At 42.6% G+C, this 24,961-nt stretch overlaps 1 protein-coding gene across 1 annotated transcript in view; it reads left to right on the top strand.

The window, feature by feature from the left end:
* Window positions 1-24,961, top strand: part of ADCY1 (adenylate cyclase 1) — a 562,816-nt gene that overhangs the window by 335,923 nt on the left and 201,932 nt on the right. The gene's annotated exons all lie outside the window — the stretch shown is intronic.

The raw sequence follows: 24,961 nt of genomic DNA, 5'->3' as shown, positions 1-24,961 counted from the left end.
GCTTGAGGACCTGTATGTAAACTGCTTTGAATGTGGTTGTATAACTACAAAAAGGTGGTGTACAAGTCCCTATCCCTTATCCATTACATAAAAGTAAGTACAATATTGTAGTGCACCCGCCTCCTATGTATGTATATATCCATGTAGTTTTTTAACAGCTACTATCTGCATGCAAAACATACTTTACACATGGAAGATGTTTTGTAAAATTACTCCCATGAAAAGTAATTATTTGTAGGTCAGTGTGCTGGTATTTTATAAATTGTGGCACAAATCACACAATTTATAAGATAGGCATATTTCTAGTTTTCCCCTTGGGAGACTGGGAGACTGAGCATCAAAATGGCAGATGACGTTTAATGTGAGCAAGTGTAAAGTAATGCATGTGAGAAAGAGGAACCCAAAGTATAGCTACATATGCAAGATTCTATGTTAGGAGTCACTGCCCAGGAAAAGAATCTAGGTGTCATTGTTGAGGATTGGTTAAAATCCTCAGCTCAATGTGCGGTAGCGGCTATGAAAGCAAATAGATTGTTAGGAATTATCAGGAAAGAAATGGAAAACAAAGATGAAAATGTTATAATACCTTTGCATTGCTCTATGGCAGGGGTGCCCACACTTTTTGGGCTTGCGAGCTACTTTTTAAATGACCAAGTCACAATGATCTACCAACAATAAAATTTTAAAAAAACACAACGCACACTGTACGCATAGAAAATGTTAATCATCATTCCTATTCCAGGGTTTTCAAAGAGGTCAAAGCAGATGACTCTATGCACTATCACTTCAGTAACAACCATACAAAAATAGACAAATATACCCCCCTCCCTTTTTACTAAACCACGTTAGCAGTTTTTAGTGCAGGGAGCTGCGCTGAATGCCCAGCGCTGCTCTCGACACTCCTAGGCTCCCTGCGCTAAAAACCTCTATTGCGGTTTAGTAAAAGGGGACCTTAGTGTAAAATATAGACAGCAGATATAAATTCAGACACATTTTGATCACTAAATTTAAAATAAAATCATTTTTCCTACCTTGTCTGGTGATTTCATGAGTCTCTGGTTGCACTTTCTTCTTCTGACTGTACATCAAATCTTTCTTCCCTTCTTTCAGCCTGTATGCTTCCTCTCCTCCAGACCTCATTCCTTCCCCCAACTTTTCCTTCCTCTTCCCTGCCCTTTCTTTCTCTCTGCCTCCCTTTCTTTTTTTTTCTGTTTCTCTTCTTTCCTTCTGTCTCCCTGCCTGCCCTTTTTCTTTCTTTCTCCCTGCCCTCCCCCAAGCCACTGCCACTGCCATTGCCATTGGGGACCAGGACCCAAACGCCACCAATAACAGGCCCCAAGCTCTCCCTGCTCCGGCCAACCAGCATTCCTCTCCGCTACGTCAATTCTGCCGTCGGGAAGAGGAAGGCTGATCAGCCCAAGATCGTGATCAATCTATTGGGGAAATGCTGCCGGGTCCTGCCTTCGCGGAAACTGAAAGTAGACAGGACCCGGCAGCAAGAAGAGGAAATGCTTCATTTACTTGTCTCCCGCCTTAGCCCGTAGCGAACGCTTGCTTCAGGGCTCTCAACATGTGCGCGCCGGCTTCCCTTCTCCCCTCCCCCTCCGGACATAACTTCCGGTTTCGGAGGGAAGAGAAGAGAAGCCGGCACGCACACGTTAGAGCCCGAGCATAAGTTCGCTACGGGCTGAAATCTCCAAGCCGGTTTTTTGTTCAGCAGCGGCAGATGACAGCTGGGCGGATCGCCCAGCTAAAAGGCCCTAGGGAGAAAGAACACTGGAGAGGAAGGCTGATCGGCCCGTAGATCAGGACGGCAACACGAGTCTATCACAGAGCCCGGGATAGGCTCCGCGATCGACTCGCGTTGCCTTCCTGAGCTACTGGTCGATCGCGATCGACGCGTTGGGCACCCCTGCTCTATGGTATGGCTGCACCTTGAATACTGTGTGCAATTCTGGTTGCCGTATCTCAAAAGATACGTATACTGGAATTAGAAAAGGTACAGAGCAGGGCAACAAAAATGATAAAAGGGATGAAACAGTTTCCTTATGAGGAAAGGCTAAAGTAGCTTGGAGAAGGGATGGCCCAGGGGTGATATGATAGAGGTCTATAAAATACTGAGTGGAAAGGGTAGATATGAATCGCTTGTTTACTCTTTCCAAAAATACTAGGACTAGCGGACATGCGATGAAGCTACTAAGTACTAGATTTAATACAAATTTGAGAAAATATTTCTTCACACGTAATTAAACTCTGGAATTTGTTGCCAGAGAATTTGGTGAAATTAGTTAGTTTAGCGGGATTTAAGAAAAGGTTTCGATAAATTCCTAAAAGGAAAGTCCATAGGCCATTATTGAGCTGACTTAGGGAAGTCCACTCCTTATTCTTAGGATAAGCAGCATAAAATCTGTTTTAATACTTGGGATCTAGCTAGGTACTTGAGATCTGGGTTGGCCACTGTTGGAAACAGTGCTTGATGGGCGTTCAGTCTGTCCCCTCCTGCCCATGATGCACCCCCCAAGACCGCCCACCCCAATCGCCCCCCAAACCCCATGAACCCCCAAACACCCCCGACACCCCGCTTTACTCACAGTAAGATAGCTGGATGGACGGGTCCCAAGCCTATCTGCCCGGCAGACCCGCCATCCTCCGAATGGCAGGCCTTAGGGACTGATTGGGCCAGGCACCTAAGGCCCCTACCACCAGAATTGGCCCAGTTGCCTTAGGCCTCTCTTGTGAGCGGATACTTAGGCACATGGGCTGGGTTGGCCCCATGTGCCTAAGGCCCCGCCCACAGAAGGAGCCTAAGGCAACTGGGCCAATTCTGGTTGGCCCAGGTGCCTAAGGCCCATCATGTAGGCGGGGCCTTAGGCGCCTGGCCCAATCAGGCCCTAAGACCAACCATTCAGAAGATGGAGGGCCTGCCGGGCAGATGGGCTTGGGACACATCCATCCGGCCAACTTACTGTGAGTAAAGGGGGGTGTCGAGGTTGGGATATGGTCAGGGGGGTCAAGGGGTTCGAGAAGCAATCAGTGGTTCAGGGGGAGCTGATCGGAGGTTCGAGGCGGACGGTTGTGGGGGGATACATTGTGGGCAGGAGGGGTTGGGCTCCCTCCTGCCCGTATTTTAGGGGGCTGGGATGGGTCGCAGGGCTCGTGCCTTGGCAGGAGGGGTTGGGCTCCCTCTTGCCGGTATTGGTTTGGGGATGGGAGGTAGATCACGGCAGGAGAGATTGGGCATCTCTCCTGCCATGATCGCGATCACCATTCCCCCAGAACTGCCATGACCTGCATCAGGAGAGATTGGGCACCTCTCCTGCCGTGATCGTGATCACCCCTCCTCCCAAACTGCCATGAACCACAGCAGGAGAGATTGGGCATCTCTCCTGCCGCGGGTCGCGGCAGTTCAGAGGTGGGGCGATCGTGATCGCGGCAGGGGAGATGAGCCATCTCTCCTGCCGCAATTGTTGCGGTGGGGGGTGGGCAGGTTGCCAGGGCTGCTGAGCTGATCGCGGCAGCCACGATCAGCTCAGCGGCCCCTTTTCGGAACTTATACTTGTTTTGACTTGGTTTAAGTCAAAACATATAAGTTCCGACTGGGCAACCTGCTCAAGTTTTGGGTTATACTTGCTGTGCAACTAAGTCTAGGTTGGCCCACCTCCCGCCCTTTCCTTTCCTCTAAAAACGCCTCTTTTCTCTCTAGGCGTTTAGAGGCAGGGGAAAGGCCTAAGTTGGTTTTAGATACGTCTTAAACCAGCTTTGATTATCGGTACTTGATCGTTCAAATACCGATTTAGGCTCCTTTTTAGACTTTTTTTTTTTAATTTTATTTTGAGCCCCGTAGAGTTTATAGCACTGAATGATGAGGTAGATATCATAGGCATCTCAGAGACCTGGTGGAAGGAGGACAATCAATGGGACAATGTAACTTGGTACAAATGATATTGTTAATGATAGCTTAGAATAAATTGGAGGGGGTGGGGTTGCACTATATGTTAAAGAGGGAATTGAGTCGAAGAAAAACATTCTGCATAACACAGATAGTAGTGTGGAATCCTTTTAGATAGAAATTGAATGTGTGAAGGAAAGGAATATAAAGGTAGGGTTATACTACCATCGCCCGGGACAGAATAAACAGACAAAGAAATGTTTTCAGAGATTAGGAAAGCTGGCAAATTGGGCAACAGTATAATAATGGATGATTTCAACTACCCAGTAAATCTAAGGAAAAAACACAAAGAATCACTCAAACTACAACAACAAGTGTGCCCTATGTGGAAAATGAAGGGACCCCCCCCCCCCCCACTAGTGCTGCCCGATTCAGGAAAAAAAAAATTTGATTCGATTCAGCCTATTGAATTGGTTTTTCGATTCGATTCGATTTTCCTGCCCAATTGGGTGTTTTTTTCAAACATCCTGGTGTGTTTATTTTATAGCTTCTACACCCCCTTTACCCTCTCCTACACACAATGGCGCTGTGGTGTAAACAAAATAAAGAAACAAAAAGGACTTTTCCTCTCTCTGTTAAATCCTAGGTCACGTTTGCGGTCTAACGCCAGCTCTGGCAGGATACACTTTTCAAATCTGACATCATGTAATCACAAAACAGAAAATGATTTTCTACCTTTTGCTGTCTAGTTATCTTCTGATAACTCGCTTCTTTCTTCTTTCTCCGTGCCAACCATCCATCTTCCATCTGTGTCCTCCCCTTCCATTTCCATTCCTTTCCCCTGGTCTGGCATCTGTCCCCTCCGTCCCCCCCCCCCCCCCGACATCTCTCCCTCCATGGTCTAGTATTACCTTTCCTTTCCCTCCCTCTCATGGTCTTGGCATCTCTTTCCTCTGCTCTCCTTTCCTGGGGTTCCTTATCCCTCCTTCCCTCTCTGCCCAATTGGGTGCAGCAACAGCATTTCTCTTCCCCCTTCCCCTCTCACTCTCCTCTTCCACTGCTCTCTCCCTCCTCCTCCACTGCTTTCCCCCTTCCCCCATCCACTCTCCTCCTCCACTGCTCTCCCCTCAGTCCTGCTGCAGCTTTCCCTCTTCCATTTTAAGTCCAGCAGCACTCTCCTCTGTTCCCAATCCAGCAGCACCTCTCCCTCTCATCTCCCTCCTCCACTCAGCTCCAACAGTACGTCTCCCTCCCCTCTACTTCCGTTTTCCCCACCTACTAGCTGCTGCAGCTCTCCTTTCTACCCCCAGGGCAAGCAGCACCTCTCCTCTTCGACTAGCAGGGTTCCTCTCCCTTCCTTTTCCCTCCCCTCTGACTAGAAGCAGTACCTTACCCACTCACCTCCCAGGTCTAGCAGCATCACTCCCTCCTCTCCTCGCCTCTTATCAGCCCCCCTCCCTCCCTCTTGTCTCCCAGGTCCATCGGCACCATGCCCCCTCCCAATTAACAGGCTCTCACCAGCTTGTGGATTCCCCGGCCTGACTCGGCACAGCCTGAAGTTGTGTTTGACTCTGGTAAAGAAAGTACAAAAGAAAAAAACCAGGCGCTTTTTCAAACCCTCCCCATAACACTAGCCTGTATTAGCAGCTGCAAAGCTCTCTCCTTCCGTAGCTTTAGCGAGTCAGTTTGCTTCTGCAGCCTCAGAGCCTCTGCTAGGCCGTCCCGCCTCTGAGGAAGAAGGAAGTTGAATCATCTGAGGCAGGACGACCTAGCAGAGGCTCTGAGGCTGCAGAAGCGAATTGACTCGCTAAAGGAGAGAGCGATGCAGCTGCTAATACAGGCTAGTGTTACGGGGAAGGTTTGAAAAAGCGCCTGTTTTTTTTTTCTTTTGTACTTTCTTTACCAGAGTCAAATACAACTTCAGGCTGTGCTGAATCAGGCCGAATCCACAAGCCGGTGAGAGGGTTTTAAAAAAAAATGTTTTGAGTGGCAGGATTCGTGAGCGCGATGATAGTCGGGCACGGGAAGGTTGGGCCCCGAATTGGAGAGGCCGATTTTTTAAAAATACACATCGATTCGAATCGATTCACCCAAAGTGAATCAGTGAATCGATTCGAATCGGAAATTGGACAGCACTACCCCCCACCCCCCAAACACTGCATGGCCCCAGTAAACATATTCACACAGCCTGCTCAAAGAAACAAATAATCTTAGAGAGGTAGAGAAAAAACCTCAGTTCGGCTTCATAGGTAAAAAACCCCTCCACTTCTCATTGTATGAGTTCATTCAGATAAAGGCCGTTTCGCAAAACTGCATCAGGGGTGGACTCCTACTCCCACAAATCCACTTCACAGACACCAGTTCACGTGTAGAGTGCTGAAAAGCACTCCCAGTGACTGGAATCAATGGCGTTGGGAAAGAAAATTGGCTTATGCTTCAACTCAAGGCAGTGTGATACCAAGGGTTCTTCAAGACGTCTCGTCGCCAGACAGGATTTATGCTCTAATAGGCGTGTCTTAAAGATGCGGGAGGTCTGCCCCACATAGATCAATGGACAGGGACAAACAATAACATAAATCATCCCTTCCGTGACACATGAGGTAAGGCTCCTCAATTTGAATATCTGTCCCGACACCGGATGCACAAAATCTTGAGTCTCCATCATTAAGGGGCATACTATACTTCCGTCACATTCGAAGTGTCCCCTCATCTCACCCTGCATACGTTCAGTGCTGTCGGTTCTTAATATACTTGGGCTTAATATATCACACATGTTATCACACTGCCTTGAGTTGAAGCATGATTTTGAATCATTATGTTGTGCAGTTTTAGAGCACTGTCCATATTCCATCAGATGAAGGGATTGGTGGCGTTTGTTGAGACAGAAGGGACAGAGATGGATTAGTTCAGCCTAGGGGGGTTAAACGCACACATTGAGTGGGCAGTGTTTTTTTGAATGAGTAAGCATTTCCATTGGACTCTCAGTAGGAAGGGGCAGAGCTTATGGATATAACAGCTGAGCCAATTTTCTTTCCCACCACCATTGATTCTGGTCATTGGGAGTGCTTTTGAGTAATCTACACACGAACTGGGGTCCATGAAGTGGATTTGTGGCAGTAGGAGTCCACTCCTGACACAGCTTTGCAAAACGGCGATTTTACTGTCAGGTGTTTGTGGCTGCAGTGCCCTGGGTTTGCAGAATTCAGCATTGGTGTTGCTGTGGAGCTCCGGTGTAAGACGATTGCAGCTAAGTGTCCTGTAATTAGGCACTGTTAGGCACCATGGACCTAGGTGCAGGTCCTGGAGGGTGCCTAGCGGCAACTAATTTTAAAAAATTGGTCACACCACTTAAAAATAATTAAAACACTTAAGTTAGGCACCAGTAGGCATGATCTAGGCACATACCAGAGCCTACATTTTGGTGGCTTTTTGAGAATCTGGCCCCTAGTGTATTTGAATACTATGCTATAGTCCCTTTTCTGTTCACCTTAGTATTAGACTTCTATTGTACACCTTAAGCACCCAAGATTGGTGACTGAACATGCAGAAGTATTTGTTCTACACATGCAGGTGTGGGCATGCTGCTGTATATATATATATATATATATATATATATATATATATTGTGGCGGGGCCAGGGATAAGCCTAGCGCTGGCAACCCGACTCCCACCCCAGGCGCAGGACGGAGCGCTCCCCGGAGGGCCCCCGCTGGATAATCCCAGTAGAAACACACACTGCTAACTTTGGAGAGTTCACAGTTTGTCCTTTTATTACCCAGTTCAAGGCACTGGGTCTTTAAACAGCTCACTTTGGCTGAGGATACTTGAACCAAATAATACAGAAGCAATGCTTCTCCTTTAGAGAGAGTCCAAACTGCCCTTCAGGCAAATAAACCAAAAACATACAAAAACGCTTTCTTTCAGGCTGCAGCACTTGTGCCTAAGGATACTTCAGGAAGCTTTTCCCACCTGACCCCCCCCCTGAAGTATAATGCCCCCACTACCCTTGTGCTCATGGGTTAGGGGCTGGGGAACCATCCACCCTTTGGCTTGCTGGTTTAAAGTCCCCACCCAGAAGTTCCCCTATTCAGGGCTATGTAACGTCAGGTTACTGAATTCCCGTTCAGGCTTTTCCCCGGAGGTTAATTAATGTTCTCACCTCCCTCACTCTTTCTGCTCGGCTTATCTCTCGGCCTTTAATAATAATAATAACTTTATTCTTGTATACCGCATTACCATGGAAGTTCTATGCGGTTAACAGATGAAGAGACTGTACATTTACAGTGAAGTTACAATTTCGTTGATGTTACATTTACATTTTAGACAATACATATTTGGTCAAGTTACCTATACATTCTAGACAAAAAGTGTACGGGGAAGTTAATCTGGCAGCTAGTTTATATGTTCTGAGTAGTTACATTTGTTATAAGTTCGATACAGCGGCGTTACAAATGGCCATGTTACGTGAGGCGGTAAGTGTCTTGGGGGGGAGAGGTCAGAAGAGAAGGGAGGAGGGAGGATAAATCAGAGGAATTTGTCAAAAAGGTATGTTTTGGTTAACTTCCTGAATGTTTGATAGTGGGGGGAATTGGAGATGAGAGTGGAGAGGCATTTGTTCCATTTGCCCGCTTGGAATGCTAGGGATCGGTCAAGGAATTTTTTGTACTGGCAGCCCTTCAGGGAGGGGAAGGAGAACAGGTATGTATTTCGAGTATGAGAGGGGCCAGTAATTTCAAGGTGCTCAGATAGGTAGATTGGTGAAGAGCCTGCTAAGGTTTTGAAGCAGAGGCAAGCGAATTTAAAGGTGATTCTTGCCTCCACCGGCAGCCAGTGGAGTTTGGCGTAATAGGGGCTAACGTGGTCGTATTTTTTGAGGCCTAAGATGAGGCGGACGGCGGCATTTTGTACTATTCTTAGACGTTTGATGGTGTTTTTGTAGGCTCCTAGGTATATGATATTACAGTAGTCCAGTATGCTTAGGATTAATGATTCACCCGGGGCACCTCCTCCTCCCCCCTTTCACATTCACACTCCCTTACAGTCCTGCCTAAGGGATGAAGAACCCTGTACTGAGAGACTTTAACTTTCATTCCCCTTCCCCATTCATTACCTCACTGACTGTAGTTAGATAGGAGGTCCCAGACTGCCAAACTGCAATCCATTTTGATTCCTTCTGAGACCTCTCCCTCTATTTCCATTAGGGACTCCCCGCTCTCTGAGGCTGGATAGGAATTCCCCTCAGAGGCAGCTACTGGCCAGCCCTGCTCTGGAAGCTTTTCTCTTCCCTTGAGCCTCTGCCTGGGAGCCTGGGTTTCTTAAATCGAGAGAGCTGTGTAACAGCGTGTTCTCTAGCCCTGGGCTGTGAGGAAAAGCTCCTGGCCGTTTCCTTCCTGCTCTGCACGGCTTGTCTCTCTCTCTCAGTTCCTGCGTTCCCCGAGTGTTCCCAGCTGTGTTGATTTTATGCTGCAGGCTCGTTCCCACTCCCCCTCTGGGTTCGTCTTGCCTGTCAGCTCCACCCCTTTCCTTAACCCTTCCTGGGACAGTTTACTTTACCAGAAGTTTTACTGGAGAACTGCCCAAGGAATTATAAAAGGGATTATAGTGCCCTAACTCAGGTATTGTGCTTCCTGTCCTTCTCTCTCTGCCTTGCCCTGCCTGTTGGCTCTTTACAATAGGAACAGAGTTAATGGGCAGCTTCCTGGGCTTAGGAATAGGGACAGCCCTTTGCATGGCAGGGTTTAAAACCGGGTTTAAACCAGTGACAGGAGCTTCCCTGTCACAATATATATATAAACCCGGTTTTAAACCCTGCCATGCAAAGGGCTGTCCCTATTCCTAAGCCCAGGAAGCTGCCCATTAACATACAATAGACAGTCCCTGCTCAGAAGAGCTTACAATCTAATTTAGACAGGACATTTCGGGGTTGGGGAGATTATGGTGGAGGAAATGATACAGTGGGTATAGGTATCTGATAGGAGTGAGTGGGAGTTAAGAGTTGAAAACAGATTCATATATATGTATATGTGTGTGTGTGGTGGATGCTATTTTTAGCAACTTTAGGAAAATAAAATTGGTGGTTTTGAGCATGGCAGCATGGTTCAAAAGATGATTGATTGATGACACTTTATGACAAGAGGCCAGAAACCCAGTCAGAATACTTATGACAAGAGAGAGAGAGAGAGAGAGTGTGTTACACATGAGATTTGAACCCAAAATATAGAATGCAAATAGATACAAGAGATATGGATCTGATACATAAATGAAATAATATAGGAATGCAAATAAGACAAAGAGTGCATTGGCAAGCATACTTGCAGAAAAACAAATCTATTTATATTCTTACAGTTCTGTGTATATCAGGTGTGTTTTCTCTTTCCTCTTTTGTATAGAACTGGAATAAATTGTAGAGTTGAGATATAGTATGAATATTTAAATGTAAACCAATCTTACATTTGGAAAATTACAGTCTTAACAGATTAAAAAGGTACATGAAGTAAATGCCAGCACCATATTGGCGCATTTGGCACAGCAAATCCTTTATAGAATGCCAGTTAAAGTCTACAATGACATTTGATTGCTCACATGGCCATGATCATGAGCCCTAGGGATAAAAGCATTTGCCAATAAAGAAATAAAACTATCAAATTCATCAGATAATTTCCTTGACTGGTGCTCTACAGAGCAGCAATTCATTCACCTAGAATCCACTGTAAATGGTGTGACAGCAGCTGTAGGAACTGTGGTGATGGCTGTCACATCACTGTCATCGGATGTTGCTTTAGCCAGCGTGAATAGAAACGATTTTACATTTTCTACAGTTACAAACCTGTCACCTCTATTTTCCTCCTAAGAGCCTTATGCTGCTGGTGACATGTATCCAGAAAGGCTCTGAATGCAAATATTTCTGTCAATTTCAAAGTATTCTGCTTGGTGAGCTAGAAAATCTCACTGCAGCAACGAGTAAATCATTTATATCATTAACTTTTGTTAGGTTTACAATATTAATTTATTTAAGATTTAATACCCATATGTATGAAGAGTGGTATACAATAACTGCAGCTTAATAAAACCAATTTGCATTGTAGTAACATCATACAAGTAGAGGCAACACTAGTAAAATGATCAGGGAGGAAAGTTATCAGTATAAAAGGCATGCTTTTACTGTACCTTTATTAACCACAGGTATCTCAGTACTGCAGGTTGCTGACTACTGTGATAAATCCAAGCTAAAAGCCCACTTTTTTGAATCTGTTTTCAACTCTTAACTCCCACTCACTCCTATCAGATACCCATACCCACTGTATCATTTCCTCCACCATAATCTCCCCAACCCCGAAATGTCCTGTCTAAATTAGATTGTAAGCTCTTCTGAGCAGGGACTGTCTATTGTATGTTAAAATGTACAGCGTTGCATATGCCTTTCAGCGCTTTAGAAATAATAAATAGTAGCAGTAGTAATCCTGTTTAACAAGCCAGGACCCCTGCAAGTAGTAGCATGAGACTACCACTAGGGTAGCATTTTGGAGATGGTGCTGTAAGAATAGGAGCGACTGGAGATCGCTCCTGCCCTTGAACCACTGGACAAGAGAATGACACGGGGACAATTTTTTCCCCATCCCTGCAGAAATTCAATTTCCCCGGCCGGTCCCTGTGAGTTTTGTCGATGTCCCTGTCCCATTTCTGTAAGTTCTGCCTTAACTGTACAAGCCTCGGACACTTAAGATTTTAAAGTGTTTGAGGCTTGTGCAGATGAGGACGGAGCTTGCAGGAATGGCGCAGACAGGAAAAGAACTTTCCGGGACAGAACAGGAAAATGAGTTCAAGTGGGAACAGGGAAAAATTTGTCCTCATGTCATTCTCTACACTGGACCATTGGGGACAGGCCCTCACTGATAAAGGGGGGGGGGGCCTTAGGGAGTGGGGGGTTATTCATTCAGAGGAAACGTATGATCGGGAGTGAAGGGCTTTCATCTGGGGGGTCCTGATTGGGGGGATGGAGAGTGTGTTCAGCAGGTGGGGGGTATTTATCTAGAGGAGATTTTAATAAAAGGGGACTTCTGGGGGGTCTTGATTGGTGGGTTGTTGTCATGATGAGGGAATTCTGATTGGTTCAGCTCAGTAGCATCAATCTATGACCTTGAAGCCCAACCCCAGCTTTTGGCTGTGATTTTGTAGCCATACCATGTCTTACTGTTACATGTCATGTTATGATTTTTACAGATAGGACCAGAGAGGGAGAAATGCTTGAGTACCTGAATATAAACTGCTTAGGATATAAGTAGTATATAAATAAATAAGTACTTCACTTTGAACTGCATTACATGCATGGCATCTCATTACTATTACCATGGTAGAGCAAGGCAAATGGCATTGGAACCCATTAGGTTGCATTAAGGGACAAATAATGTGACTTAATTTTTTTTAATTATTCAATTTTCTATACCATTCTCCCAAGGGAGCTCAGAACGGTTTTAAATGAATTTATTCAGGTACTGAAGTATTTTTCCCTGTCTGTCCCGCCGGGCCTACCTAATGTACCTTGGGCAATGGGGGGATTAAGTGACTTGCCCAGGGTCACAGGAGTAGCGTGGGTTTGAACCCACAACCCTAGGGTTCTGAGGCTGTAGCTTTAATCACTGCACCACACACTCCCCCAGCTTAATTCCTTCCCCCCTATGTATCAGTGTTATACACAATTAGAAAAGTGATTAGGCAAATTAATTCCTAACAATGGCAATAATACTGTATGATAAAGTGTCAGTAGTTTACACATTAAAAAAGTAAAGGAGAACATTCATAAAACAAAGATATGATATTCATGATGTTGGCAAAAGGTAAATGAAATAGCCTAATAGGCACCAAAGTATGTTAGATTAATTGTCACGGTGTCTCTTTAATATAACATAACAAAAATTTATATCTATGATATCTATGACCACAATATCATTAAGTTCTATGCAGTTTACATAATAGAATAAAAAAACTGCACATATACAGTTGAAAGTAATACATTAACTTCCTAAGAATCTTGTAAACAAATAAGTTTTCAATTGTCTCCTAAAATGCCAATATGAGCAAAAGGTCTCTATTAGAGAATTCAGATCTTTATCCCATATTGCAGCTTAAAATGACAGAAGATATTGATGATATATTGACAACCATTGACAGAAGGAAAAGTAAATACATGCATCGAGAGTGCTTTGAATTAACAAATGTGACCAAATCCACAAGATAATTAGGTGCAAGGCCAAACAATACCTTATAATAAATGCAACCAAATTTAAATGTCACACGAGCCTCGACTGGCAACTAATGCAATTCATGAAAAAAAGGGGTGACCTGATCAAACTTTTTCAGATTAATGATCAGTCGAACGGCAGCATCCTGAATAATGCACAATCTACATAGATTTTTGTGATAACCAGCAAAGTAAACAATATTACAATAATCCAACTGGCTCAGAGCCAATGATTGAACCAATAATCTAAAATAGAAGATGTCAAAATATGTTTTAATGGTGCGTAATTTCCACAATGTGTGGAAATCCTTCCATACAAAGTATCCACCTGATCTTTCATGGTTAAATTCTGACCCAGAATCCCTCTCAATATTTTAATGGTAGAGTGAATAGAATAAGTTATTACATTCAAAGTCAATGAAGTCTCAGTGCAATTCTGACATGGAGTTGCAAAAAAGAATCTAGTTTTCTCTGACTTAAGTTTTAATTTAAATTCAATCTCAATCGTCCATTGTTCAATTATTAGAAACACCTCAGCAATTATAAGCCTGTAATAGGAATCAGGATAGTTATATCATCAGCCTAGCTGAATATCTTAATTCCTAATTTTTTTTTAGTTCAAAGAGTTTTATTGATTTTAACATACAGCAAAAATACAAATAGATAATTTTAAAACCTAATAAAGATAGGTAAACATTAAAAAGTAGAGGAGGGAGCGGGGAGCCCTGAGGCACACCACACGGATTACTCCAACTTCCAGAGTAGTCATTATTGAAACAAACCTTATAGCTACGAGATGAAAGAAAGCCTTGGAACCAAATCATAAACTTTGGGCTCCTTATCCAAAGGTGCGCTAGTGTTTTTAGCGCATGCACCAGATTAGCATGCGCTAACCGAAAAACTATCACCTGCTCAAGAGGAGGCAGTAGCGGCTAGTGCACGTGGCAATTTCAAGCGCGCTATTCTAAGCATTAAGGCCCTAACATACCTTTGTAAAAGGAGCCCTTTATCTTGGATATCCAATCATTCCAATAGCTTTTTATGATCTACTAAATCAAAAGCATTAGTCATATCGAGGCGCCTAGTACCTTTACTGAACAGATTATTCAGACAATCTAGAATAGAAGCTAGAACTGTTTCTGCGCTATATAAAGGATGAAAGCCTGATTATGACACACGCGAAAGAGAGTAATGCTCCAGATAGTCTAACAGCTGAAGGTACACCAAACCTTCCATCAGTTTTACAAAGAAAGGAATGGATGCTATTGGTCTAATGAAATAGGCTCTTTAGAGTTTTTTGGTATAGGAGTAATTATAATATGTCCTCTGCTTAATGGGAATTTACCCATCTCCAGCATATAAGACAGCCAATCAAATAATTCTAACTGGAATTTCAATGGAGCAGCTTTCATAACTGCTGAAGGACAAAGATCTAAAGAACAGAATGAGCTCACGTACTTGTATCATTTTTTTTTTTTTAATGATCAGAGTTAGGTTTGATGAAGGAACTCCAGCATAAATAATAAGTCACTTGTGGAAGGGCTTAACATTAACAAACAGTAATAACATGAAATAGATATGTTTTACATTTTGGTGGATTTGGGGGAGAGGGAGGGAAAGGGAATTTTAGTTTTCATCACTGGTAATACAGCAACCTTGCTATGTGTTAAGAATGGGTGCTGTAGTCATTCCTTTTTCATTTTTCATCCATTTACATGACAAACTCAGTATTAAATAGTGTCTGGCTATGTTCTAGTACTGATAGACTTTTCTGAACTGATACACAGAAACAGAATACCAGTACTACAATCAACTAGGAATGAAAATATCTCTTGCAACCCTGTTAAAATCTGAGCTATGGTTTGCCTTTTAAAATTTCACAATACTTTTTCACAGATAATAGATCAACTTCAACCTAATTTGAATTTATAAGAACATAAGAATAGCCTTACTGGGTCAGACCAAAAGGTCCATCAAGCCCATTCTTATGGTGGCCCATCCAGGTCACTAGTTCCTGGCCAAAACCCGAAGAGTAGCAACATTCCATGCTACCGATCCAGAGCAAGCAGTAGCTTCCCCCATGTCTTTCTCAATAACAGACTATGGACTTTTCCTTCAGGAAATTGTCCAAACCCTTCTTAAAACCAGCTATGCTATTCACTCTTACCACAACCTCTGGCAATGCATTCCAGAGCTTAACTATTCTATGAGTGAAAAAATATTTCCTCCTATTGGTTTTAAAAATATTTCCCTGTAACTTCATCGAGTGTACCCTAGTCTTTGTAATTTCTGATGGAGTGAAAAATTGATCCACTTGTACTCGTTCTCCACTCAGGATTTTGTAGACTTCAATCATATCTCCCCTCCGCCGTCTCTTTTCCAAGCTGAAGAGCCCTAACCTTTTTAGTCTTTCCTCATACAAGAGGAGTTCCATTCCCTTTATCATCTTGGTCGCTTTATTTTGAACCTTTTCTAGTGCCACTATGGGCTCCTTTTACAAAGGTGCGTTAGGGCCTTAATGCACAGAATAGCGTGCGCTAAATTGCCACGTGCACTAGATCTTAACGCCAGCATTGAGCTGGTGTTAGTTCTAGAAGCAAAGCGCGGGTTTAGCGTGTGCTAAAATCCTGAGTGCGCTAAAATCGCTAGCGTACCTTAGTAAAAGGAGCCCTATATCTTTCTTGAGATAAGGAGACCAGAATTGAACACAATATTCTAGGTGAGATCGCACCTTGGAGCGATACAGAGGCATTATAACTTTCTTAGTCTTGTTAACCATCCCTTTTTAAAACAATTCCTAGCATTTTGTTTACTTTTTTGGCTGCCACCGCACATTGGGCAGAAGGTTTCATCGTATTGTTTACAATGAGACCCAGATCCTTTTCTTGGGTACTAACCCCAGGGTGGACACTAGCATTCGATAACTGTGATTTGGGTTATTCTTCCCAATGTGCATCACTTTGCATTTGTCCACATTAATTTTCATCTGCCACTTGGACGCCCGTTTTTCCAATTTCTAAGGACTGCCTGCAATTTTTCACAATCCGCATGCGTTTTAACAACTGTGAACAGTTTAGTGGCATCTGCAAATTTGGTCACCTCGGTCGTCGTTCCAATTTCCAGATCATTTATAAATAAGTTAAATAGCATTGGTCCCTGTACAGATCTCTGTGGCACTCCAGTTTACTCTCCTCCATTGAGAAAAATGACCATTTAACCCTACCCTTTGATTTCTATACAATAACCAATTCCTAATCCACAACTGAACTTTGCCACCTATCCCATGACTCTTTAATTTTCTCAGGAGCCTCTCATGAGGAACTTTGTCAAACGCTTTCTGAAAATCTAAATACACTGCATCAACTGGCTCACCTTTATCCACATGTTTATTCACACCTTCAAAGAAATCAAGCAAATTGGTGGGGCAAGATCTCCCTTGGCTGAACCCATGCTGATTCTCTCATTAAAACATGTTTGTCTACGTGTTTCACAATTTTGTTTTTTATAATTGTTCCCACCATTTTGCCTGGCACTGAAGTCAGGCTTACCAGTCTGTAATTTCCTGGATCTCCCCTGGAACCCTTTTTAAAAATTGGCGTAACATTGGCCACCCTCCCATCTTCAGATATTATAGACAATTTCAGCGACAGGTTACAGATCACTAACAGCAGGTCAGCAATGTTTGAGTTATTTTAGTACCTTGGGATGTATACCATCCAGTCCAGACTATTTATCACTTTTTATCTTGTCAATTTGGCTTAGTACATCTTCCAGATTCACTGAGATTTCTTTCAGTTCCTCCACATTGTCACTCTTGAAAACCATTTCCGGTTCAGGTACAGTAGATCTTTTACATCTTATGTATAGACTGAAGCAAATAATTCATTCAGTCTCTCCGCTATGGTCTTATGCTCCCTGAGCGATCCTTTTGCTTCTTGATCATCCAATGATCCCAAGGATTCCCTCACAGTTTTTCTGGTTTTGATGTACCTAAAAAAATTGTTATGAGTTTTTGCCTCTTTTGCAAATTTCTCTTCATAGTCTTTCTTAGCTTTCTTTATCAATGATTTGCATCTAACTTGACAGTGCTTGTGTCTCTTCTTATTTTCTTCTTTCAGATCCTTTTTCCATTCTTTAAAGGATTTATTTTTTTTTTGGCTCTAATAGCCTCTTTCACTTCACTTTTTAACCATGCCAGCTCTTGTTTCCTCCTCTTTCCACCTTTGACTAACGTTTCTCTAAAAATCTGAGTTTAGTTGGATTTAACAGTATGGGGTAATTCTATATAAGGGTGCCTATAATATGCACCAGTTATGAAACCTGTTTTAAACCCATTCTACTACTACTACTGCATGTATCATTTCTATAGCATTGTTAGACATACATAGTACTCTACATTAAACTATGCAAGAGACAGTTCCTGGTCAGTAGAGCTTACAATCTAATCAACAGACTAGTAGGGTATAGGGAATTTCTCAAGCAGGCATGTGTGCTTTATCAACAAGTAGGGTCAGGAGTTAAAAGCAATCTCAAAGAAGTGGGCTTTTAACTTGGATTTGAATACAGGAGCAGAGCTTGATGTAATGGCTTGGGCAGTTTGTTCCAAGCATGTGGTGTAGTAAGAAAAGGAACATTGTCTAGAGTTGGCAGTAGAGGAGAAGGGTATGGGATAAGAGGGGCTTGCCTGATGAACGAAGTTTGCATGGAGAAGTGTAAGGAGCAATAAGAGGAGAGATACTGAGGAGCTGCAGAGTGAATGCATTTGTAATTCAATAAGAGGAGTTTGTATGTGGAAATGGATTGAAAACCAATGAGGTGATATGAAGAGAGGGGTGATGTGAGTATAGCAACTGGTAGAATATAAGTTGTGCAGCAGAATTTTGAAAGAATTGAAGGGGAGAAAGATGGCTATGTGGGAGTCCTGTGATAAGCAAGTTTGCAGTAGTCTAGGTGAGAGGTGATAAGGTATGGATAAGGGATTTTGGTTGTATACTCAGAGAAGAAAGGTCAGATTTTGATGATATTATAGAGAAAGAAATGTTAGTCTATTGGATTTGTGCAGAGAAAGAAAAAGCGGAGTCAAAGATGACCTTGAGGTTGTGAACTGATCAGACAGGGAGGATGAGAGTGTTATCCACTGAGATAGAGAGTGGGGGGAGAGGAGAGGTGGGTTTAAAGCAGAAGAATAATTAGCTCATTTTTTTTCCCATGTTGAGTTTTAAGTGGCAGTGGGACATCCAGGAAGAGATGTCAGACAGGCAGGACTGTAGAGATTTCAGGTGTAGAGAGGTAGATCTGGGAGTTGTCAGCATAGTGGTGATATTGAAAACCTTGGGAGGAGATCAGGACACCAAAGGGAATGAGTATAGATGAAGAAAAGAAGAGGTCTTAGACAGATCCTTGAGGTACCTTGACTGATAGTGGGATAGTAGTGGAGGAGGATCCACCATTGCAAACACTAAAGGTGCAATGTGAGAGATAAGAAGAGAACCAAGAAAGAAAAGAAAAAGTCTTGAAGTCCAAGTGAAGACAACGTATCAAGGAGAAGGTGGTGGTCTACAGGTTAGAATAGAGGCCTTTGGATCTGGCAGAAACAGGTCATTGGAGACTTTAGCAAGGGCGGTTTCCGTAGAGTGCAGGGGGCAAAAACCTGATTGGAGTGGGTCAAGAATAGGTAAGGCTGAAAGAAATTCAAGTACACAATGGTGGTCAATATATTCTAATAGCTTGGAAGGGAAGGAGGGAGATGGGGAAGTAGTTGGAAAGGCAAGTAGGGTCTAGTGAAGATTTTTTGAGTGGTGCAATTATAGCATGTTTGAAGGCATCAGGGACAGTTGCAGCGGACAGTGATAGTTTGAGGATGTGACAGATGGAAGGGATGACAGTGAGAGAAATAGTGCTGAGTAGGTGGGAATTTGATCAAAGGAACAGGTAGTGAGTGGAGGAGGAATGAAAATGATTGGAGGAGGAAAGAAAATCAATTTATTCTTTAGTGATTGTAGGAAAGGAAGAAAAAGTAGAAGGAATCGAGGGAGGGAGAGGTAAGGGGTGGCTTAATTGAGAACTCAAGGTTGATCTTGTAAACTTTGTCATGGAAGTACTCAGCCATAGTCTGGTGATGGAAGGGCTGGATGTGAGGGCACTTTGAGTAGAGAGTTCAACATGGCAAAGAGATGGCGAGGGTTGGAGCTGAGAGAATCAAACAGGTGTAGTAGTCTTGTTTGGCAAGTGAAAGAACGGGCTGGAAGTCAGGATGAACTTGAAATGTATGAAGTCAGCATGATTGTGGAATTTAAGGCTTGGATAAAGTAAAGAATTCTTTTTATTGGTAAAATAGGACATTTTTTTTACACAGAGTGACAGTGAAGTAATCAGTCTTCCCCTCAATCAAACATAGGAAATGCAGTAAGGGAGTAATTTTATTGAGTCATTTTGGTGGTCACATATATACATAAATGACATGTTAATAAAATTTTGGTCAGTGTAAACATACATGCATTGATATAATGGCACATATTATGCTGTTAGGGATATATAAAGGTAGAATTTGGAAATATGTGAAAAGACATGCTAATATGATCATTTACATGTGTACTTAAATAATTCAGGCGTGGATATTAACACATGCTCTTGAGTAAGGGTAAATGTCCACAGTTGCAATGCAGGTATGATTTCTGCCACTTAAATACTAGTATTTTACAAAGACACATAAGTACCTACAGTATGTGTCAATATAAAATAACATCTAAGTATAATGCCTATTTGTCCTCTTAATCAAGGTACCCCTTATAAAATAACCTGGTGGAGGGTAATTCTATGAACAGTTACATGCAAATTGTGTTTGCTTATATCAAAAATCCTACCTAAGCATTGTGTGGTGGTTAAAAGAGGACAACGGAGCAAGGCAGTAGCCACAGGAGCATCACAAGGATAATTTATTCACTCCAACATCATTTTGGCATGCAAATGCTTGCATCAGGGGGTCATAAACACAACTGATGAGGGCCACGGTCTGTACACATGTACAAATGGAATGTATCTGAGACTCGACAATCAATTTCTTTTGGTTAAATACAAATGCGGCAAATGATTTTGTACAGCAAAGCAACAACTATATAGAAATTTTAATGCTTTGAATTATGCTCCTAATTTTATAAAATCACAGAAAAATACACAAATTAATTAGGATGCGTACACTAATTACATGTGCAATTTAATTGAATAGCAAGCTAATTAGTGTCAATAATTGTTGCTTCAATTATTAGAATTACTAATTAGAATTACTAACATGTTACACAGCTAAATTTAGGTATGGGATCTGCACCTTAATTTCACATGCAATTGAAAAAATGGGACAGAAATAGGAGCATTCTTTTAAGTTATGCACATTATTACAGAATAAGGGCATCCACACCAAGAGGTAGGCGTGGATATTTGAACCACATTTTCATTGGTGCAAATGGCTGGGCCTAAGATTATATATGCAAATAAATTGACTTCAGAATAGAAATCAGTCTACAGAGAGTGACCAAAAAGTATATACTCCGCTCAGAGATATGAAACTCAGAAAAGGAAGGCAAAAAAGCCACCTTTGCAAAAAGAGTTCACCTTCCAGTCATTGCGATGTTTATAACAGATTACTCTCTGAGACTAGATGAAAAGGAGATTTTCAAATCTAATAATTCAATGTAAAGTTTCTCATAAAGGCAACTATTTCAATAATATTTCAGTTGATTTAAATGTCCATAGTATGCATGGATGCTGTGTTGCTGCTAGAGAATGACTATAATAAAAGCACTTAGCTTGTAAAACAGTTCAAAGGGTCCCAACGCGGCCCCATTTCGGTTTCTGCTTCAGGAGGCCCGACAAAAGGTTCAAAAGTATTTCATTAATAGATTCTTCATTACATTGCACAATGTGTTCCCTGATTCTCTAAGGAAATGAATTTGGGCCTAAGATTAGGCACGATTCCCAGGCATAAACGCTATTCCATAAACCATGCCTTTGAGCACAATATACTGTATAGAATAGCACTTTTTCCTGTACTGATTTTTTTTTCGGTAGCAACTTCTTCAATCCCTTCCACTACAACTTTGAATACTATTCTCACAATATACCGATATATGCTTGCTCTGTTATAATATGCTCAGAGTCCTGAAGACCAATCAGGGAACTCCATCCCAATCTTGTGTCTCCCCATCCAATCATTACATATATAATATGTGTATGCATAAAGAATCATTGTTTTGAAAAAAGAAAACTCCACTCTTCAATATCAAAATACTTCTTCAAAATATATATAAATTTTAAATGAACTTATCTTGAAAAACTTTAGGGTCCTGAAGGATGTAAATTATAGAGCTAATGCCAATATTTGACAGACCTGCACAGTCTGTGTCCCATATATGGTTATTCGGTGTAGGAAGGGCTGAGGTGGGTATCAATGTGAACGCCACTAATATGGAACGTGAGGATGTTCCTGGCCAGACTTTACGGTAGATATCTTGCAGACAATTGGATGGTTGGATAGGCTGAGGTGAGCTTAAATGGCAACTTCAGCATTTGGAACCTAGGACAATACCAGACTTTACAGTCTATGGCCCAGAAGAATAGAAGAAGAGACAAGTTAATTAAATCATGTATTTTTAAAATGAGTATCACCAATGGGCAGACTGGATGGACAGTTCAGGTCTTTATCTGCTGTCATTTACTCAGGGCCGGATTAATGGATAGGCCCAGTAGACACGTGCCTAGGGCCCGAAGATGTCAGGGGGGCCTGCCGGTGTGGTGCTTTAGGGCCGTTTGGGTCCTCGTGGTCTGGGCATTTCTCCCCTTAACTGGCTCATCTTCCTCACCTTCGCGGTCATCTTTCCGATGTTTTGTTTTGTCAAACAGGCCCCGGCATTGATGGCACATGATATCTTGCGAGCGGTGCTTGGCTCAAAGCTTCCCCTCTGACACGAACTGCTAAGGCGGAAACAGGAAGCTGCGTCAGAGGGGAAGCTTTGGGTTGAGCACCGCTCACAAGATAACATGTGCTATCGATGCTGGGGCCCGCTGTGAGTGGAGTATTTTAGCATCTGTCTCCCCTCCTCCCCCCGAGAGAGCTGGACACAACAGGCCTTGAGATGTGTGATGGGACGCTGAAAGGTCCACCAGTGACACTGGCTTTTAAAGGGCTTCTCTACTGCAACATTTGTAAGCTGTGCTGGTGTTATTCTCCTGTCCTCCGAAGCCTATTGTCATAGGTGGATATTTTGTCCCTGAAGCTATTTAAATGCAAAATCTCCCATCCTGCCTTGCCCTTCAATAGATCTCACAATCAGGGCCTTCCTGAGGCCAGTGTACAGGGCCCAAGAAAGACAGGGATGCAAAAATCACTTCCCGAACATTGTCTCCCCTGCATTGGGTGGGGCAGAAACACAGAGGCGTGTCACCTGAGGCAATTCTATCTCAGGATTCTCTGTTCACATATGAGTTTCCAGGTGTGCTACTCTTCTTTTACCAATTTTTGCTTGTCTACCGTTTCCAAAGCTGTTCCACCAGCCCTGAAAGGTGCCTGATCCCTTGCAGTTTTTGTATGCTGATTGTGTATTGCTCCTGATTTATTGATGGTAACATGCTTTGTCTGACCACATAACTGACCTTTATTTCTGTACTTCTCCAGCCTCTTATCTGGAGATTGGTGATGGAGATTTACACTAAATTCTGCAAGGAACACCTTGGGCTCATTGGCAACTTCTGAGCACAAAAGGCTCAATCCAAAGGGAAAGGATGCTATTATACATAAATATGAACAACCCCGGCCAAGGGTTCCTTGGTGCTGCCTAATGAGCTGTCACCTAATCATGATAGCTGCAGAGCTGTGTATAGGATTTAAAAGGGCATGAGATCCAGGAAATACAATGGAAGATCAGAAGCTGATCAATGACAAATATGGAAAACCAGACTAGGGTAGAAAGCCATTCAGCTCCAGTCCAAGTGGCTAGTTTACATAATTGAAAGTCTTGAGAGCCAGATTTTAAAATCAGATTTTATATCCTGCCCCAAATTTGAGATTAGGGGGCCAGGAGTATTCCAGAGTAAAGAAGTCAGATTAGCAAAGGTATGTGACCTCCAAAGAAATTTTGATTGGGGGAAGGGGGAGACTAGCAACAAGTTATTATGAGATGAGGAAACTACCATTGTGAGTACAGAATATAAGTGAGTTGGCTATGTAGAAAGGCAATACAGCATGACTTCCTGATGGGCCAGCAAAGAGATCTTAAATTTAATTCTGTATGAGATGAGTAGATTTTACCAAAGGAGTGGGCTGTATTCTGGGAAAGGCTCAATAACCAGATCTGAGGGGAGGAAAGGAGGGGAGAGAGATATATGCTAAAATCTCCTGGGAGGGAGAGATGGAAGGAAAGACCCTTACCACACCATGGGGGGAGCAAAGTAGATGGATGCCAGACCAATGGGGGGGAGGGGAGATGGAAGGGAGAGGCAGACAGTTTCTGGAAAAGGCATAGAAAGATAGCCGATGCTATATGGAAGAGGCAGAGAGAGGGCAGACAGTGGATGGAAGGAATAGAATGATGAGAAGATGAGGAAAGCAGAAATCAGACAACAAAGGTAGAAAAAAAAATTATATTTGTTTTATTTATTTATTTTTGCTTTAGGGTAAAGTATTATTGTAGCTGTGTTGATAATCGTTTACTAATAGAAAATGGAAATAAGATGATCCTGTTTATTGGACTAATTTTAATACATTTTTTACTAATTCAGCAACCATAACTCCTTCTCTCAGGTCAGGACAGGGGTACTGTAATAGCAGTATAGTTTACTGACCTGAACAAAGAGGTTTTATCCTCTGAAAGCTAATTGAGAAATATCCAATAAAATGATGGACACTAACTTTCTTCCTGCCATGCCCCATGCCTCCTACCCATATGCAAAATATAAATTGGTGGACTTCCCAAAGCCCTGTCAGCTGAATATCTCTTCCTCTAGGAAGGAAGGGGGGATTTGTTCAGAGATGTTTGGAGGTTGCATAGAAGAAAAACTGTACACTGGCACTGGTATGGTAATCTTTGTTGTTTGTTTTGAATTTTAAAATAAAAGAAATAAAGTGGAAATAAAGAAGTAAATAAGAAAATGGGTAAGTAATTGGGGGCGGAGCAGAGGTGGGGCAGGGGCCCAGTGGACTTGTGTTCCTAGGGGCCCTCGACAAATTAATCCTGCCCTGCATTTACTATGTTACTATGATATGGACCACATTTCATTTCCTGCTTCAGGGAATCCGGAGACCTCTTTGGAGTTCAAGCCATGAAGAAAGTTGCAGTCAGAGACCTAAGCAGGGTAAAGATTAAAGAATTATTTTCAGGTTCTCTGAAGCAGGAAACAAAATGTGGTCCATGTTGGGACCCTGAAGAGTTTCAAGATAAGTTCATTTTTAAAAAATATCTTTTGTATTTTGATATTGAAGAGTGGAGTTTATTCACACACACATATATACAATGATTGGGCGGTGAGACACAGGATTGGGACTGAGGGCCGGATTCTCTAAGCTCCGACACCGTGGTAAAAAAAATACCATGATGGGAGCGATTTTTTGTTTTACAGGCAATTCTCAGCATAATAGCTCAGCAAATATGCATGCTATGTGTGTGGAAAATCGCTGGTAAAGGGGGAAGAGGAGCTGTGGTCAGAAGAAAGATCACTAGCACAGCTCCTCCTCCTTAATGGCATTAAGTTTGAGTAAGGTGGAGGACATACAACGGCTCTGGAGGATCCTTGATAAAGCAAATCTTTTACGAAACATGTCGGATCAATTAATCCCTGTAGTGTGA

This window comes from Geotrypetes seraphini, chromosome 2, assembly GCF_902459505.1.
Source record: "Geotrypetes seraphini chromosome 2, aGeoSer1.1, whole genome shotgun sequence".
Lineage (NCBI taxonomy): Eukaryota > Metazoa > Chordata > Amphibia > Gymnophiona > Dermophiidae > Geotrypetes > Geotrypetes seraphini.
The sequence above is the reverse complement of the archived record's forward strand: the minus strand, read 5'-3'. Positions and strand labels throughout refer to the sequence as shown.